Source organism: Salvelinus alpinus, chromosome 8 (assembly GCF_045679555.1).
Source record: "Salvelinus alpinus chromosome 8, SLU_Salpinus.1, whole genome shotgun sequence".
Classification (NCBI taxonomy): Eukaryota; Metazoa; Chordata; class Actinopteri; order Salmoniformes; family Salmonidae; genus Salvelinus; species Salvelinus alpinus.
The window spans coordinates 75,394,638-75,411,866 of record NC_092093.1 but is presented as its reverse complement, the minus strand read 5'-3'; the positions used below and the strand labels follow the sequence as shown (position 1 = coordinate 75,411,866).

At 42.8% G+C, this 17,229-nt stretch overlaps 1 protein-coding gene across 1 annotated transcript in view; it reads left to right on the top strand.

The window, feature by feature from the left end:
- adarb2 (adenosine deaminase RNA specific B2 (inactive)) overlaps nt 1-17,229 on the top strand; it is a 198,150-nt gene that overhangs the window by 114,356 nt on the left and 66,565 nt on the right. The window lies entirely within an intron of this gene.

The following is a 17,229-nucleotide window of genomic DNA, read 5'->3' as shown; positions in this document are numbered from 1 at the left end:
TAACAGCTATTTTTCAAATGTGCCCTATTGTTTTTCATGTATTAATTTGATTGTTTTTCATCTATTGAGGTTATACTGTTCGTAGTATAACAACATTTGTAAAACGTCCTCCTCCAACATACTGTACATGTCTAGGCCAACCCAGGCCAGCATATTGTATTGCAACACATAGCATCCAGAGTTAAACCAGTCACTCTAATATAGTGATGTTTCATTCCTTCCACCACTGTATTCATTATTATGCATTCCTGTAAGAGGGTGATTTACTTTGTCATCAAAACGCATCAGACAACCATGAGTGTATATTTCAAAGTCATCAGATAACTGATACTCTTTAATGACATGAAGAAACATAATTAATTTTTTTTAAACATCTAATTTATTTGTTCTGTAAACGAACCCGCCCCATGAAAGCATAAATCCTGTCTGTTACTCCAGCTAGAAATTAATTTATGTGTTCCGTTCGCGTCCTTTGAGAATGCAATTATCTCAACAAACAGCTCCTCGCTCGGTGGTAGAAATACATTCTAACTCGTTCTACAGCAGCCAATAACCAGCCAGCGTTGGCTGCCATGTTATTAATCCCAACGCTCTTCCTCAATATCATGAGCAACACAGCTAACATGAAATCACCCGGCATGAAATGTACTACCAACCTTTCAAACTGTTCTCTAATGAAGTACAGCATTTTTTAAAGAAAGATAGCTTAGTTCACCCAACACATAATACATATTTAGCCTAGTGTCTACCATTTATTGTGTATGTTTAGTGGGAGGCTTTGCGCATATTCATATACAGTTGAAGTTGGAGGTTTACATACACCTTAGCCAAATACATTTAAACTCAGTTTTTCACAATTCCTGACATTTAATCTGAGTATAAATTCCCTGTCTTATGTCAGTTAGGATCACCACTTTATTTTAAGAACGTGAAATGTCAGAATAACAGTAGAGAGAATTATTTTTTTCTGCTTTTATTTCTTTCCTCACATTCCCAGTGGGTCAGAAGTTTACATACACTCAATTAGTATTTGGTAGCATTGCCTTTAAATTGTTTAACTTGGGTCAAATGTTTCGGCTAGCCTGAAAAATGAGTTTTAATGACTCCAACCTAAGTGTATGTAAACTTCTGACTTCAACTGTATATATATATATAGGCCGTCATTGTAAATAAGAATTTGTTCTTAACTGACTTGCCTAGTTAAATAAAGGTATTTTTGAAAAATATATTTATGTATATATATATATATATATATATATACTGTATATATAAAACGTATCCCATGTGCAGTATCAGAGAGGATCATGTTGAACAGAAAGTACATCCACACACTGGTATAATGTTTAATAGACAACGTTCAACCCCAAACTGGGTCTTCGCCGGGACTATATCTTGTGTAACAGTATTTTTCCAGTCAGCCAACCCTATAGGCTTCCCTGTTGGCCCTTGGTTAATCCCAGTCAATCTGATGTGTTGATATGGGATTCTGAGGGTGGTGGCTCCTGGTGACCCAAGCAGAACCAGTTAAGGTCCTGTCACATATCCAATACAGTAAAAAGCAGTATGCCTCAACTCAGTTCAACTCAGGCCAGCAAGGTTGGTTGAGAGAGGGACTCAAATTGGTCACCCACATACACTTTCTCACAGTACAACTTCACACTCAAAATCAGGGTTGTCAAACTCAATTCCTGGAGGGCCTTAATAAGGCACGAATTGAAAGGGAATAACAAAAATCACCAGACACACGGCCCTCCAGGAATTTGAGTTTTACACCCCTGCTCCAAATCTATGCTCTTCTATGTTATTTTACTCATCGTCTTTTAAGAAATCAGAGATTGATGGTCAGGAGGAAGTCAGTAAGTGAGATTCTGAATTGATGCACACAGATCCATCAGTGCATCTATCCATTTCAACCTTGAATCATTTACCTACCAAACAGGCTGACCCTGGTGAGTGTCTGACCCAGGGGTCGGTAGTCTTTTAGCAGGTCGATTAGAATGCTCCTGGGATCTGTGGAGAGGCAGAGGTGGAGGTCAGCTAGTGTCATCCATAACACGTCCGCAAGCAGGAATGGGATGTGTGTGTGTGTGTGTGTGCGTGCGTGTGAAAGTGCATGCGTGCGTGTGCAGGAATGGAGATGAGCCCTGCCACAGGACAGGCCAAGGTTGGGCAGTTGTAAAAAAATATATACAGTGGGGAGAACAAGTATTTGATACACTGCTGATTTTGCAGGTTTTCCTACTTACAAAGCATGTAGAGGTCTGTAATTTTTATCATAGGTACACTTCAACTGTGGGAGACGGAATCTAAAACAAAAATCCAGAAAATCACATTGTATGATTTTTAAGTAATTAATTTGCATTTTATTGTATGACATAAGTATTTGATACATCAGAAAAGCAGAACTTAATATTTGGTACAGAAACCTTTGTTTGCAATTACAGAGATCATACGTTTCCTGTAGTTCTTGACCAGGTTTGCACACACTGCAGCAGGGATTTTGGCCCACTCCTCCATACAGACCTTCTCCAGATCCTTCAGGTTTCGGGGCTGTCGCTGGGCAATACGGACTTTCAGTTCCCTCCAAAGATTTTCTATTGGGTTCAGGTCTGGAGACTGGCTAGGCCACTCCAGGACCTTGAGATGCTTCTTACGGAGCCACTCCTTGGTTGCCCTGGCTGTGTGTTTTGGGTTGTTGTCATGCTGGAAGACCCAGCCACGACCCATCTTCAATGCTCTTACTGAGGGAAGGAGGTTGTTGGCCAAGATCTCGCGATACATGGCCCCATCCATCCTCCCCTCAATACGGTGCAGTCGTCCTGTCCCCTTTGCAGAAAAGCATCCCCAAAGAATGATGTTTCCACCTCCATGCTTCACGGTTGGGATGGTGTTCTTGGGGTTGTACTCATCCTTCTTCTTCCTCCAAACACGGCGAGTGGAGTTTAGACCAAAAAGCTATATTTTTGTCTCATCAGACCACATGACCTTCTCCCATTCCTCCTCTGGATCATCCAGATGGTCATTGGCAAACTTCAGACGGGCCTGGACATGCGCTGGCTTGAGCAGGGGGACCTTGCGTGCGCTGCAGGATTTTAATCCATGACGGCGTAGTGTGTTACTAATGGTTTTCTTTGAGGCTGTGGTCCCAGCTCTCTTCAGGTCATTGACCAGGTCCTGCCGTGTAGTTCTTGGCTGATCCCTCACCTTCCTCATGATCATTGATGCCCCACGAGGTAAGATCTTGCATGGAGCCCCAGACCGAGGGTGATTGACCGTCATCTTGAACTTCTTCCATTTTCTAATAATTGCGCCAACAGTTGTTGCCTTCTCACCAAGCTGCTTGCCTATTGTCCTGTAGCCCATCCCAGCCTTGTGCAGGTCTACAATCTTATCCCTGATGTACTTACACAGCTCTCTGGTCTTGGCCATTGTGGAGAGGTTGGAGTCTGTTTGATTGAGTGTGTGGACAGGTGTCTTTTATACAGGTAACGAGTTCAAACAGGTGCAGTTAATACAGGTAATGAGTGGAGAACAGGAGGGCTTCTTAAAGAAAAACTAACAGGTCTGTGAGAGCCGGAATTCTTACTGGTTGGTAGGTGATCAAATACTTATGTCATGCAATAAAATGCAAATTAATTACTTAAAAATCATACAATGTGATTTTCTGGATTTTTGTTTTAGATTCCGTCTCTCACAGTTGAAGTGTACCTATGATAAAAATGACAGACGTCTACATGCTTTGTAAGTAGGAAAACCTGCAAAATCGGCAGTGTATCAAATACTTGTTCTCCCCACTGTATAATAATCTTTTTTTTTAAAGAACACACACACTGTTCATTGCACCAGAAGCTCAACAGCTGTGTAGGTAGCTGTGACACATCTAGTACCTGCAAGTTCCTGAATCTGCATACACTACTTTGAAACAAGATTGGTCAGCCAGTTCTCAACTACTGCATATGTTACTTATCATTGAAACCTCAGGATATCAATCTGAAACGGCCATTATTAAAAGCACTGATTGGTGTACTGTACTCTACTGTATTGAGATCAGTTTGCGATAGTGAGCTTCAGTCATGTGGTTTAACCTATTAATTGCACACATCAGGTGCATAGACAAAACCAAAGCTGGTTGACCGGTGGAGGTCAGTGCCGTTTATGATGAGGGAGGACGATTTTTTCATGAGCATGGCCTTATTTCTATTACAGCATGTTGGATGACTGTCATTCATATTCCATTCACCCAGGTCAATGTAACATCAGGCTACTACATAATACAAACATGTTCCATATACCCATCATGGGGTTGCTATAACCTAGCCTATGAATAAAAGTTTACAACGTAAGTGCACACAGGTCGATAGAAACATTTGAGATGAAAGACAGTGACACATTCAATACCGCCTTGCAAACAAGAATTTCTATTGGACAAATTCGGGTATTTTTTATTTCCGTTTTTCAACACAATCGACGGAATTTAATAAACCCCTGATCACACATAAACACAGTTCACTTTTATAGTAGCCACGTTGTATTCCTTCTCGCTTCCATGCACTCTCACCTTTTCCCTTCGTTTGTAGACTTCAATGAACAACACATCAGCTGTATGTGACCAGGCGAAAAAAACGTTCCAGGCCAAACCATGTCATAAAATACAGCCTACATCGTTGTCCCCATATTAGCTAAAGTAACGTCCTAGTCAACATAGCTAATAGAACTAATGCGTTAGTAAACTTGCTACAATAATGCAGTAATGTTGCAGCGTATAGTCAGTAAGCAGTTACACCGGCGGGCCCCGGTGGCAATAAGTTAATAAAACCAAAAGCTTACCTTGACTTGGAAGAGTTCCAGTGTTGTGTTGGATAGTCATAGCCAGCTAGCTAACATAGCATCCCTCTGTTTGAGCCGGCTGTTTGAGTAACTAAACTAGCCAGCTCCATTTGCTAGCTAAGTAAATGAAACTGAAACTGAAATAAAAATGACGAAATCTCTCTCTCTTGCTTCTTCATTTTTTAAGAAATTAATTTGTTGAAAACTGTTAAACTATTGTCTTTCTCTCTCTTTGAATCAATTACTCACCACATTGTATGCACTGCAGTGGTAGTTAACTGTAGCTTATGCTTTCAGTACTAGATTAATTCTCTGATTTTTTATTGGTTGAACAACATGTCAGTTCATGCTGCAAGAGCTCCGATAGGTTGGAGGATGTCCTCCGGAAGTTGTCATAATTACTGTGTAAGTCTATGGAAGGGGATGAGAACCAAGAGCCTCCTAGGTTTTGATTTGAAGTCAATATACCAAGAGGAGGACGGAAGCTAGCTGTCCTCTGACTATACCATGGTGCTACCCTACAGAGTGCTGTTGAGGCTACTGTAGACCTTCATTGTAAACAGTGTGTTTTAATCAATTATTTGGTTACATGTGAATATATTTAGTATAGTTTTATCTAAAAAGGATAATTTTTTCAATGTTTTTACTGAGGAGGATGGTCCTCCCCTTCCTCCTCTGAGGAGCCTCCTTGTCACGTTCCTGACCTTATTTCCTTTGTTTAGTCTGTGTTTAGTTGGTCAGGACGTGAGCTGGGTGGGCATTCTATGTTTTGTGTTTCTATGTTGGGTTTGTTGTTTGACCTAATATGGTTCTCAATCAGAGGCAGGTGTTTGTCATTGTCTCTGATTGGGAACCATATTAAGGTAGCCTGTTTGCACTGTTGGTTTGTGGGTGATTGTTTCCTGTCTTTGTGTTCTGCACCAGATAGGACTGTTTCCGGTTTTCACATTTATTGTTTTGTAGCTTGTAGTGTTCACATTATTATTCTTTATTAAACATGTTGAACACTAGCCGCGCTGCGTTTTGGTCCTCTCCTTCATCCCAGGAAGAAAGCCGTTACACTCCTCTGTGGTTGACGAACAGTAAAATTGGCATTGTAGTATGTAAAAGTCACTGCGCATAAAGGTGTCAGCCAGAATTATGTTGGGGTAGAAAAGGTTTTTCTTTATTCCCAGATGGTATAGCTACAGTGTAGACACAGTGTCTGAATATAAGGGGTTATAGCCAGTGTGTTGTGTGTGAAGACTGGCAGCATGAGACAGAGGGGTGTCTTTACTGATCATTCTCCCTCAGGGGTGGGAGGGAGGCCAGTGTAAATCAAGCAGCCTCAGGGTTACAGAACACATATACTGCCTGCTTCTTTATGAGAGAGAGAGAGAGAGAGAGAGAGAGAGAGAGAGAGAGAGAGAGAGAGAGAGAGAGAGAGAGAGAGAGAGAGAGAGAGAGAAAAATGCATGAAAACTAGTTGCCTGTCATTGAATGACAACAAACATTTAATTGAAGAATCCCTACTATTGACCAATCACTGACGAAGGGGCGTGGACTTTGGCTATGTAACTCCGACAAACCAGCCGAACACCAAAACAGACAAAAACGTCACAAAATGTTGTCATAATATATTAGTGACTGGGAAACATATGGTAAGCTTAAGACAGAAAGGGTAGGAATACACAGTATAGACAGAGTCATCTTTGATGCCAGGTTTATCTGATGTTCACTACAGTTACTGAGAGCTATATTAAGTCCACACACTGACTGAGTGTGAGAGAGATCTCTGCATACACACACTGCAGGCATATAATTCCTCTATAATAATGTGATGTGGGATTTTAGGGCCTCTGAAAATAGTTCTGTCTCTCAGTGCTTCAAAGGGAGGAACGGAAATGAGCACTAACACACCAGTCAGTTAGTGGTTCAGATACAAATATGAGTCAGGTGTGCCGTGCACTTCAAAGTCAAAGAAGCCATGAAGGCAGCACAAATGAAGCCCTCTTCACCAATTCAACCAGTGTGTCTTACTAAGGGCCTCGCTCATCTCCTAGCTATTCACCGCTCGCTGCAGAGTAGCAATGTGAAGGGTACAAACCACGTCAGTCAGCCAGTGTGTTGCCAGTGTATTGTGTAAGTCTCCAAGTACGTAGCTGAATGTATGAGAGACAATATGTGAATGGTGAACTTTCATATTTGTGTGTTGCATAAAGCATATTTCTGTCCTAATGATTTGGCCACATGCACATGCCTCTATTGATTTGATCATAACTGTTTATGTACAGTAATTCTGACAGAATGTACACTCCTGATAAATGCAACGGATTGTCCTGACATAAGGCACATTGATTTGGGACTAGAAAACTGTATTGCACTTAAACAGAGTTTGCACTTTGTCTGAAGTTCATTTCGAGTCGACTTGGAGTTCACATGGAGACCTATTTGAGTGATGGTGTGTGTGAGCTAGGCAACACTGTTGGCCTTAAAATACCTCAGGGTCTATGTGATCCATGACACTTGATTCTGACAGAGGACACGCTCTTAGCAGCATTAGGACACGGTGACGGTGACGAGCGTTCCACATCAGTGAAATCCTAAAGAACCATTCGCAGGAGAAATACAACGAAACCCTTTCACCACGTATCCGTGCAAAACATCCCACAGTTGTATTATTCAAAAGGGCACAAAAAATAGCCAAGTAGCTTATGAATAAAGGGGTTTAAAATGGTCTACTGAGGGTGCTTTGAACAATTTGGGAGGTTTCGCCCTCATGTTTTTTCATTATTCAAAATTCACATACATGCATACTTCATTTCGCTTCTTCACGTAAATTATCCATCCCCATTTTCAAAGAGCGCCCAGCGTCAGATTACCAAAAACGCGCGCTCCTCCAAACTATTGAATCCTCCTATAATCCCATATCAACTGCATATATATATTTTTTTAATACAACGCAGCGATACAATTGGCAGGAGCCTAGTAGTTTGTATAGACTTGTGAACGTTATGCGTAAAGACATTTAGGCCTACGTGTGCACAGTGCCATGGAACGAGAGAAGCGATTTATGATATCATGCTTCTGACCAGATCTTATTTAGAACTATTGTTGTTGGTTTAAAAAGCAGATTGATTGTTTTTCGTTTAATTAATTTAAAAACCAAACATATTGGAAATATTCACCATCCATGGGTTTATGGTGATAATATAAGCTACATGGCTCGAATGCAATGCAATTCCATCTGCTATTTCTGGAGAAGTGAAAACATTACATTTGCGAGCAGTATAACGGTGAGGGGACATTCCCCGTATCTCTTTATATTGGATCTTTATACAGCTCCTGTATAAGGTTTGGATGGGCGTAAAACTCTTCATAGTCTTAGTTGCCTTGTCTGTATTATACGAACTGTATTTAGACATAGCCTATTTAAAACAAGTTGTTTTATTTTGATTAGAATTTCATTAGAACCTTAGTTATTGACTATGTTTGGCATGTCTGTTTCCAGTCCGTTTCCATTAGAACAATGTGGACTGCATATTTAGCAAATGTGGGTCAGTCTATTTAACAAACTAGCTTATAACGGACTAACATTCCAATTGGAGTTGATGCCAATGCAATAAGGACCATAAATACACAACTTGAAGCAACCACATACACCACATGACCAAAAGTATCTGGACACCTGCTCGTTGAACATCTCCTTCCAAAATCATGGGCATTAATATGGAGTTGGTCCCCCATTTCGCTGCTATAACACTTCTGGGAAGGCTTTCCACTAGATGTTGGAACATTGCTGCAGGGACTTGCTTCCATTCAGCCACAAGAACATTAGTGAGGTCGGGCACTGATGTTGGGCGATTAGGCCTGGCTCACAGTCGACGTTCAAATTCATCCCAAAGGTGTTCGATGTATATGTATTTATATTTATATATATACGTGTGTATGTATGCATGTATCTGTATGTGTATACATATATTTACAAAACATTATATGGGGGATTGTAAATGATACAGACTATCAAGGCTCAGGCTGTTACCCAGATGCAGACACAGGAGTCTGAGTTTATTATAGGTCAGGGGGCAGGCAAAAGGTAAGTCAAGGCAGGCAAAGAATCATAATCCAAATCAGAGTCAGGCAGGTACAGGATGGCAGGCAGGTACAGGATGGCAGGCAGGTATAGGATGGCAGGCAGGTACAGGATGGCAGGCAGAAAGGTCAGAAATGGGAAGATGAGAATAAACAAAAACTAAAGCACAGGAAACACGGGAACACACTGGTAAGACTTGACGGGACAAGATGAACTGGCAACAGACAAACAGAAAACGCAGGTATAAATACACAGGATAATGGGGGCAGATGGGAGACACCTGGTCGGGGGTGGAGACGAGCACAAAGGCAGGTGAAATAGATCAGGGTGTGACAGCAGACAATTACATTGATGGAAGCTACAATCTATTTACAATATTCAAGCTGATCTACCCCCCAACATGTTTTTAAATAAAAGGTGTTCAATGGAGTTGAGGTCAAGGCTCTGTGCAGGCCAGTCAAGTTCTTCCACACTGATCTAGACAAACCATTTCTGTATCGCTGTGTGCACGGGGGCATTGTCATGCTAAAATAGGAAAGGGCCTTCCCCAGACTATTTCCACAAAGTTGGAATCACAGAATCGTCTAGAATGTCATTGTATGCTGTAGTTAAGATTTCCCTTCACTCGAACTAAGGGGCCAAGCCCGAACCAAGAGCAACAGTCCCAGACCAGTATTCCTCTTTCACCTAACTTTATAGTTGGCACTATGCATTGGAGCAGGTAGCGTTCTCCTGGCATCCGCCAAAACCCAGATTTGTCTGTCTGACTGCCAGATGGAGAAGCGCGATTCATCACTCCAGAGAAAGCATTTCCACTGCTCCAGAGTCAAATGGCGGCAAATTGTACACCACTCCAGCCGATGCTTGGCATTGGCGCATGGTGATCTTAGGCTTGCGTGCGGCTGTTCTGCCAATGAAAGACATTTCACGAAGCTCCCGACGAACAGTTCTTATGACAGACGTTTCTTCCAGAGGCCGTTTGGAACTCGGTAGTGCAACCGAGACGAGACTCTTTTTACACGCTACACACTTCAGCACTCGGCGGTCCCGTTCTGTGAGCTTGTGTGGCCTACCACTCCGCGGCTGAGCCGCTGTTGCTCCTAGACATTTCTACTTCACAATAACAGCATTTACAGTTGACCAGGGCAGCTCTAGCAGGGCAGATATTTGACAAAGTGACTTGTTGGAAAGGTGGCATCCTATGACTGAGCCACGTTGAAAGTCACTGAGCTCTTCAGTACGGGCCATTCTACTGCCAAAGTTTGTCTATGGAGATTGCATGGCTGTATGCTTGATTTTATACACCTTTCAGCAACGGGTTGTGGCTGAAATTGCCAAATCCACTAATTTGAAGGGTTGTCCACATACTTTTGTAGTGTATTTAGCCAGGAAGCATGTTCTGATTGGCAGGAGAGGGGCCAAGCCTCGACACACCCACAACTGGCTTATTCATCAAAACACGGCCCACACCACTGCCAGCAACTGCGCCTATAATTGTGGTAGTGAAAATAGCTTGAATATTTCTGCCTCACCCCCGAACCTATAGTGCTACCACCAGCGCTTAGATTCACCATTGCGTTAGATTTGTTAAAATAGATCCCCTAGAGGAGAACTCTTATTCTAATGACCATGTGCAGTCACCGCTCTACTCTCCTCATCTGTGACTAGTGTAATGTATTCACGAGTACGCTTTTAGCATTCTTCTTTAGCAATTTGTCATTAATGTCTACAGTACTCCTTCAAAAAGGTTTGCTTTTCACCCTCCAATATACTTTGGACCAGTTTGAACCACTTAGCCAACCACAAAAGGAAGAAGCACCTTTCCCTTCCTCCATTTAAATGAATGTTAAAAATACATTTTACATGTAGACATACAATAACAAAAGACACACTGCTCTCTGGGATGTTTCCCCTAATGCAGCTGATATTGCCAAGCCTAATCCCCGTTGCTACATTAATGTACTTCTCAGGGACTTGGGAAGTGGCTGTCCTTTGATAAATGCATCTGGTTTTGTTCAAAGAAAAAGATAGATTTCTGTACTAGTGCCAATGCCATTTACATTCCACATCAATTGCACTAGTACATCCCAGGCCCTTTAAATGTATTTTTGTAGTTTAGAATGCCTAGGGAAAAATCACAAAGAAAGAATCACATCATTTACATTGTCCTGACCAGCACAGGTCTGTATTTTACATTTTCCTCACTGCCTTATAGTAGAATGCTGTACACAGGTTAGCACACACACACACACACACACACACACACACACACACACACACACACACACACACACACACACACACACACACACACACACACACACACACACACACACACACACACACTCACAAGCAAGAGCAGTGCTACACCATAGTAGTAAATACTACCAGCCCTGTGCTTAATTTCTGAGTCTGAATGGATCAACATCAAACAGTTCTTTAATTGACTCTGAATCACACTTAGTGTGGAGCATAGGATTGGAAATGGGATATCATGAGCTGTCAGTTCATATTTATCGCAATTTCTAGCTGCAGGATTGTGTGAAATATAGAGGGCAGTCAGTGCCTGAATGGAGGGAAATACACCATAGTGTTAGGTTACGTCCTAAATATCTCCCATTTGCCGATACAGTGCACTACTTTTGACCAGGGCCCATAGGGTTTTGGTGAAAATAATGCACTATATAGGGAATAGAATTCCATTTGGGATGCAGCGTTAGTTAGCCCCCCCCTCACACTCAAACATCTCTCGTTCTCCATATTGTGAAATGTGGTGCCAGTTGGTATTTGTCTCTCGTTTACCCAGGACGTTAATTGTTGGTGAGAAGTCACATGACTACATACACATGAGAAGAGTGTAGCTTATTCCCTTTCCATTGTATTACAAAAAACATAATATCTCCTTAATACTTATTGTTGTGTTGCGCAGTGGGAAGAATTAAAACATAGTAACATAATTCAAACACCGCTGATGATTCATGGTGAAATTATGTCTGCTTTAAATCAGGGACACATTTTATCATTTTTTTCTCCGTTTCCTCCTTACTTCCTTTCCTCCGTTCATTTCCATCAGTCAGATGGGCTGCTCCTGTAAGTGTGTCCTGAGTGGCCGCACATCTGAAACTTATGACTAGCCAAGTCTTCAAACATCACGCCGCGACGCAACCAAAGCATGGCAGAATGACAGATAGTCCTTTCAATATATAGTGACAAACAAATTAGTGCAAAGATGTTTCCTCGCTGCATACCAGATGTGTTGGGCGCTGTCATATGGAACAGGCGATGAAAAAGTGTCCGTGTCCCATCTGTGCTTCCCGGGACCATCGGTGCAGCAATTTCTGCTGAACAAAGTAGTGTAAACACAGAGCCTGATTATAGGTGTCCTAATGGCCGCATAAAGATGGCGTCGCCGTAAATCAGACAGCCAGGTTCATTTTGTTCATGAGGCTCCCCTAGGCAGAAAGAGAAAGAGATGGACAGGTGGAGGAATAGATGGATAGAGTGGGAGAGAGATGGAGGGATGGAAAAAAGGATGAATATATGTAAAGTATATCCAGACTCGCACACAAGTTATCTGTCATGGAAATGTTGCAGTCTGGTTTTTCACCTTTCACTCCATCTCACTCATCCTCCTTTCGTAAATTAATACTCAGGCTGTGGTGTTGCTCTCTAGAGTCCCTGCTGGTCTGGATTATGCACGGTGCTCTTGGAAGTTTTACATGCGGAGGCCAATTAATCCCTAACTGTACACCTGCTGAATGGTAGCCCAACACTCTGAGATTGGAAGGCGAATGGAGCGTCACAGTGGTCTGTCTGGTCATGCCCTGATGGATAGTTATGGGGTGGAGAGGATAGACGGGTGGATGGACCGGCAGACTTGCAGGCAGACACGCAGACAGATCCTTACAGAATGCAAAACACTTTCCAGTGCAAGACGTAATCACAGACCTGGCTGCATCATTTCATTACACTCCAGACTTATCTGTGTCTCTGTCACTGTCACTGTACCTTGTAAATACATATGAGAAGTTTGTTATCAGATTATTAAGGCAACAGACCCAGAGGGAGGCAGCACATCAAATCTTTGTCTGTCTGTCTGCGTGTCTAGTCTTTATCATGTTTGTTAATTAGTCTCCCTCATGGATGACGGCTCGACTGACATTAATATTCTGTTAAAGAGGAAAAAGACGACTGTGCATTAAATCCCCTGTTTATCAGGTAGTAATCATCATCCGTGAACACTATCAGACATAACGGAGAAGAAAAGAGACGAACAGTTTTAATTGGGTGAGGTTAAGAATAGGAATTCAAGTGCATTGTGGGTCCACGTTGGGAATCTCTGTCGGTTTCTCTTTTCCCATCTACCCTGAATTCGTCTTGTCGAAGTCCTATTCCCTTTCTGGTACCGTTTCACAAAGTGAGTGCAATTTTATCCCTGAAAGCACTGAAGGTTGAAGACAAGGACATCCACCACTATCTACATTAGGTGCAAATGCAGAAATCATGCAATGCCAGGTTTATTTATTGAATGCATTAGGCCCAAAAGCCTTTTGTCCCGTGCAGTATCCGAGCTCTAACATTGAAAAGCTTTTATGATGCAAAGAAGGAAGTCGTATCTCTCGTGTCACAGTGTTTCTGTAAAGAACCACTAGCGCTCTTCGGTGAGGTGAGTGCTTTAAGAAGAGAGGTAGGTGTGTGTTATGTTATGGGGTGTGTTTGACAGGAAACCTGCTCAGTTTAATAGGTCCTGCTACCATAGCATCAGCACAGACACTGGAGCAGGCCCTTCAATGATACTCATCCACATCAAGCCCCTTTTTGAGACTGTGTGAGAGTGAGTGGGTGCTATGTATCTCTCTGTCTAAAAGCCATAATGGAAGAAGAAGTGTTATTGAATTTTTCCTCTCCTCACTATCAATGATTCATTGACACTGTTTTTTTTCCTCTGCATTTCCCTGCGTAGTCACAATGGTGTGTAATAACGAGTGCCCACTTCAGTTCAGTTCAAGCACAGCTTTGATATCTTCTCAATGCCCTTGTGGCTTTGCATTGCTATGCTGGCCTCACATTCCTCCTTTATAATAAAAATACTTGGATTCAAGAGCCTTTCCATCGATGTGCAGTATTGTTTTTGTAAATATGTTTCTTTTTAGAGCCTGACTGTATCAGTTTCAAGATTTGAAGATTATATGGCCTTGCCTTCCTTCTCTGAGTTTTGCCCAAATGTGAATGAGCATGAATCTGACACGATTAAACTAATTCAATCAAGCATCATGCCATACGATTGGTTAACTGGATGGTCCAAGCTAGAGCTTAGCTTGGGTTGGCGCTCGGGCTGCGGAGTGGGGGGTTGGACTGGGGCAAGACTGGGGCTGGGGCTAGGCAGCTGGCACTGGGGGGGCTGGTGCTGGGGTTTGGTGCTAGGGCTGGTGGTGTTGGGGTAGAAAGATAGGGATGGCTGTGGGCTGTGTCTTTGGGTTGGGTTGTCTCCTAAAGCCCTGTCCTTGGCATGGTCCAGGAGAACACAAGTAAAGCAGATGGCCTGGCTCCTCTGTCTTCTGTGGCACTAATCAGGTGCTAAATATCCATCCGACTGCTACACAAAACACTGGCGCACACACACACACACACACACACACACACACACACACACACACACACACACACACACACACACACACACACACACACACACACACACACACACACACACACACACACACACACAAAGACACACACACACACACACACACACACAAAGACACATACACACACGCACACCCCAATCACTCAGTCCTTGGATGACATACTGCTATTCCCACCTTGCCTGTCAATATGTCTGCATAATCCTTTAATGAATCCTATAATGTTTGGCACAGCCTATCATGACATTTTATGACAGCACTTGAGATTGTTGGTATGATCTGAAGCACTGTACAGACAAGAGATTATCAAATGTAGAAAGGCATTGGGTGAAGAAGTATACAGTTAAAAGTTAAATTAACACAAACAAACTAGTAAAATAAAGAAATAAAGATATGTCCCAAATGGCACCCTATTCACTTTATAGTACACTACTTTTGACCATATCCCTATTGGTCCTGTTCAAATGTAGTGCACTATATAGGGAATAGGGTGCTATTTGGACCAACCTGGGACCTAGCTCCAATACAGCAGTTAAATGCAGTCATGAATCTTGGCTGTAAAAGATATGTGTTGGTTTTTAATGTAAGCCAGTGGATTTATGTGTGTACACACTGACTGGAGAGTAATTTACTCACACACACACACACACACACACACACACACACACACACACACACACACACACACACACACACACACACACACACACACACACACACACACACACACACACACACACACACACACACACACACACACACACACACACACACAAGCTGTTTATTTATGCAGCTAGTGATCAGCTGCTTAGCGATCAGCTGAGCCATCGGACAGAAATCAGATTTTAAGTGTGGCCGGCAGCTCACTGAGACAATGCAGCCTCTCTCATTTACCAGTTCAGAGCTGTTTAATCTGTGGCCCGCGAGACAGGCAGAGATGGAGAGAGGGGGGGGGGCAGAAAGCCAGTCAATGATTTCCCTCAGTGCCTATTTCTAATGTCTCCAGTCGCTCATCTGACCCATCCGTTATGTGGAAGGAACCACAGGGAAATGTGATTGGCTCATTACCCTCCCTCTGCACTGAACCAGGAAAAGAAAGGATAAAGTAGACAGGGCCCTTATCATCTGCTCATTGTGAATTTTCTTACACACACACACATGCATGCATAAACACACACTTCACTTGCCAAACTTGGCAAACCTGGTTTTAATAAGAGCCCTATTATACAACAGGTAAATCCCTATTTTACAGGGTGTAGGTTGTTCTCTTCACAATCCCCAGTGCCAAAATCTTTATCAGAATCTCTGTCCTTACTGTATGTATGATTGACTTAATATCTTATCAGTTTACCTGAGCAATACCTACAGTATGTTAAAACTTGTTTTTCTTTATTACTGTGCCATACCTAACTAGATCTAAGATCTGAGGCCAACATTTACTGTAAACCTGTCCTGAATGAGTTCCATCTCTTTGTTAGTCTGGCTGATGATGTCATACATATCAGTGGGTTGGCTCTGTCTCTCTCTCTCTCTAGCCCCTCACAGCCCAGTGAGCGTCAACACTTGGCAGAGGTTGTTGAGTTGAGTGGGTGGTGCAGAACCTAAGGCACAACACGATGATAAAAAAATACATTAAAGGCTTCTGAGGCCCACGTGGAAACTTATGCCGGCATGTGGTAATTGTCCTCCGTATATATTTTGCGCTGTGTTTTACACTTTGTGTGGACGTTTGTCTTTTAAGGTTCACGGTCAGAAGACATGTCTTCAGAAACACTTCAGCAGCTACAGTGTTAGATGGTGTTTTTGATAATTTCAGGATCTAACGTTTGAGAGAAAACACTGCAACGACAATAATTACGTAGGTAGAAACAAGTTGCCCTCTAGAGACATAGCTAACAGCATATAGATTGATTTATCTAGAAACTAGTCAGTGTGTGCCGAGACCTTCTGCTGCTGTTTTCTCTAATGGACAGACCGACTAACAGCTGCATTTTGCTGGTGTTAGTTATACTGTAATTAGGTCACAATGCAGAGTGGTATATTGTAATTTCACCCCACTGGGACACGGCTGATCTGTCCACAGCTCTTAGAGAGCAGCCGTGTGTGTCATTGTGAATCATCAAACCCTTCAGTATTGTTCAACGGGGAGGGAGGGAGGGAAGGAGGGAGGGAGCAAAGGGAGGGAGGGAGGGAGGGAGGGAGGGAGGGAGGGAGGGAGGGAGCGAAGGGAGGGAGGGAGGGAGGGAGGGAGGGAGGGAGGGAGGGAGGGAGGGAGGGAGGGAGCGAAGGAGTTCAAGCAACGGATTGGGAAACAGTGGTCTATTGTAATTAAAGGGGATGGGTACAGTAATATGTGGGCTGCTGTGCCATCCCTTTAAATACAATGGATTCAGGTTGTCTCCCTAGAGGTCCCCCTGGTGTTCCTTCCTCCAGGTGTGCGTGTTGTTTACAGTGTAACACCCTATTAGAGTCCATCACAGCTGGGTCTGGTGCTTTCAGCCCAGGCTGAGCATACATCGACAGGCCAGTCAAACCCCTTTAATTAGAAACCACTTCCTGACTTCCCCAACACCTAATATCTCTTAATGATCAATAGTTTGAGCACTGCTCTCTAAGCAGAAAGCGGAGGAGGAGGAGAAATGGACTGAGAAAGACAGGATAGACCAGCCGTACTCCATGTGTAGA